This window comes from Eleutherodactylus coqui, chromosome 2 (genome assembly GCF_035609145.1).
Source record: "Eleutherodactylus coqui strain aEleCoq1 chromosome 2, aEleCoq1.hap1, whole genome shotgun sequence".
Classification (NCBI taxonomy): Eukaryota; Metazoa; Chordata; class Amphibia; order Anura; family Eleutherodactylidae; genus Eleutherodactylus; species Eleutherodactylus coqui.
The window spans coordinates 307,585,843-307,588,342 of record NC_089838.1 but is presented as its reverse complement, the minus strand read 5'-3'; the positions used below and the strand labels follow the sequence as shown (position 1 = coordinate 307,588,342).

Here is a 2,500-nt window from a genome sequence, read left to right as displayed (position 1 = left end):
TTGCCGTCCAGAGATAAGATGGAATTCTGTAAGCACAAAACTTCTTTTTTTTTTTTTTTAATATGTACATGTATATATCTACATATATTGGAAAGTTTAAAGCAAGCTGTGAAAGCAACTTTTCCCATATGGTCTAGCGGTTAGGATTCCTGGTTTTCACCCAGGCGGCCCGGGTTCGACTCCCGGTATGGGAATGAGTGTTTTGCTAAGCTTGTGCCTGCATTCAAAGGCCTGCACCTTTCTTGCAGAATTAAGCGGCTTAGTTTGCAGATGCTCTTGGCAGCCAAAAATGCTGCGCTAACGAGGCCACTTGCAAGTGGTTGTTGATGCCATCCATGCTTAAAAATGAGTTTTCAAATCATGAAACTGATTTTTTTTCTACTTATTACTGAAAAAGGGTCTCAGTGGTTCCCATATGGTCTAGCGGTTAGGATTCCTGGTTCTCACCCAGGCGGCCCGGGTTCGACTCCCGGTATGGGAATGAGCATTTTCCTAAGCTTGCAACTACATCGAAAGACCCTCTGAATTAAGATAGCGCTCAAAAAGTTCATAAAAGTATCATTCAGGCTTGCCGTCTACAAGAGCACCTTTGCTTTTTCATCAAGAATGCCGTGACTTGGATTCGAACCGGGGTTGCTGCGGCCACAACGCAGAGTACTAACCACTATACGATCACGGCGACATTCACGAGCCAGGTAGGAGTCGAACCTACAATCTTCTGATCCGTAGTCAGACGCGTTATCCATTGCGCCACTGGCCCTGTGTGAGAGGTTGCCACTAATCATGCTCCCCATTTTGGACTTTTGCTACGCTCGCAGCCATATTCAAAGACCTCAACACGGTTGCTTTTAGCCCCTAGCCAAAACCCTTCTGCCTTGTTTGCTACCTTTCCATATTATCCAGTATCGTTTCGGTATTGAATGGCAAAGAGCAGTGCCTATCCAGTTAAGGCGGAGGGAAAAAACAAGGATAGATCCATGCCCCGTGTGAGGATCGAACTCACGACCTTCAGATTATGAGACTGACGCGCTACCTACTGCGCTAACGAGGCATCTTGCGTGTGATTGGTTGTTGCCGTCCAGAGATAAGATGGAATTCTGTAAGCACAAAACTTCTTTTTTTTTTTTTTTTTAATATGTACATGTATATATCTACATATATTGGAAAGTTTAAAGCAAGCTGTGAAAGCAACTTTTCCCATATGGTCTAGCGGTTAGGATTCCTGGTTTTCACCCAGGCGGCCCGGGTTCGACTCCTGGTATGGGAATGAGTGTTTTGCTAAGCTTGTGCCTGCATTCAAAGGCCTGCACCTTTCTTGCAGAATTAAGCGGCTTAGTTTGCAGATGCTCTTGGCAGCCAAAAATGCTGCGCTAACGAGGCCACTTGCAAGTGGTTGTTGATGCCATCCATGCTTAAAAATGAGTTTTCAAATCATGAAACTGATTTTTTTTCTACTTATTACTGAAAAAGGGTCTCAGCGGTTCCCATATGGTCTAGCGGTTAGGATTCCTGGTTCTCACCCAGGCGGCCCGGGTTCGACTCCCGGTATGGGAATGAGCATTTTCCTAAGCTTGCAACTACATCGAAAGACCCTCTGAATTAAGATAGCGCTCAAAAAGTTCATAAAAGTATCATTCAGGCTTGCCGTCTACAAGAGCACCTTTGCTTTTTCATCAAGAATGCTGTGACCCGGATTCGCTGCGGCCACAACGCAGAGTACTAACCACTATACGATCACGGCGACATTCACGAGCCAGGTAGGAGTCGAACCTACAATCTTCTGATCCGTAGTCAGACGCGTTATCCATTGCGCCACTGGCCCTGTGTGAGAGGTTGCCACTAATCATGCTCCCCATTTTGGACTTTTGCTACGCTCGCAGCCATATTCAAAGACCTCAACACGGTTGCTTTTAGCCCCTAGCCAAAATCCTTCTGCCTTGTTTGCTACCTTTCCATATTATCCAGTATCGTTTCGGTATTGAATGGCAAAGAGCAGTGCCTATCCAGTTAAGGCGGAGGGAAAAAACAAGGATAGATCCATGCCCCGTGTGAGGATCGAACTCACGACCTTCAGATTATGAGACTGACGCGCTACCTACTGCGCTAACGAGGCATCTTGCGTGTGATTGGTTGTTGCCGTCCAGAGATAAGATGGAATTCTGTAAGCACAAAACTTCTTTTTTTTTTTTTTTTTAATATGTACATGTATATATCTACATATATTGGAAAGTTTAAAGCAAGCTGTTAAAGCAACTTTTCCCATATGGTCTAGCGGTTAGGATTCCTGGTTTTCACCCAGGTGGCCCGGGTTCGACTCCTGGTATGGGAATGAGTGTTTTGCTAAGCTTGTGCCTGCATTCAAAGGCCTGCACCTTTCTTGCAGAATTAAGCGGCTTAGTTTGCAGATGCTCTTGGCAGCCAAAAATGCTGCGCTAACGAGGCCACTTGCAAGTGGTTGTTGATGCCATCCATGCTTAAAAATGAGTTTTCAAATCATGAA

General features: G+C 45.2%; 7 non-coding genes across 7 annotated transcripts; 3 read left to right on the top strand and 4 right to left on the bottom strand.

Annotated features, from left to right (window-relative positions):
- The first annotated feature begins 122 nt into the window (after positions 1 to 122).
- Positions 123 to 194, top strand: TRNAE-UUC (transfer RNA glutamic acid (anticodon UUC)). The gene has a single exon. It is a non-coding gene; the product is annotated as a tRNA-Glu (tRNA).
- Positions 195 to 409: 215 nt separating this feature from the next.
- TRNAE-CUC (transfer RNA glutamic acid (anticodon CUC)) lies at positions 410 to 481 on the top strand. Its single transcript has one exon. It is a non-coding gene; the product is annotated as a tRNA-Glu (tRNA).
- A 206-nt stretch (positions 482 to 687) lies between these two features.
- TRNAR-ACG (transfer RNA arginine (anticodon ACG)) lies at positions 688 to 760 on the bottom strand. Its single transcript has one exon. It is a non-coding gene; the product is annotated as a tRNA-Arg (tRNA).
- Positions 761 to 978: 218 nt separating this feature from the next.
- Positions 979 to 1,051, bottom strand: TRNAM-CAU (transfer RNA methionine (anticodon CAU)). Its single transcript has one exon. It is a non-coding gene; the product is annotated as a tRNA-Met (tRNA).
- A 431-nt stretch (positions 1,052 to 1,482) lies between these two features.
- Positions 1,483 to 1,554, top strand: TRNAE-CUC (transfer RNA glutamic acid (anticodon CUC)). Its single transcript has one exon. It is a non-coding gene; the product is annotated as a tRNA-Glu (tRNA).
- Positions 1,555 to 1,749: 195 nt separating this feature from the next.
- TRNAR-ACG (transfer RNA arginine (anticodon ACG)) lies at positions 1,750 to 1,822 on the bottom strand. The gene has a single exon. It is a non-coding gene; the product is annotated as a tRNA-Arg (tRNA).
- A 218-nt stretch (positions 1,823 to 2,040) lies between these two features.
- On the bottom strand, positions 2,041 to 2,113 carry TRNAM-CAU (transfer RNA methionine (anticodon CAU)). The gene has a single exon. It is a non-coding gene; the product is annotated as a tRNA-Met (tRNA).
- Positions 2,114 to 2,500: the final 387 nt, after the last annotated feature.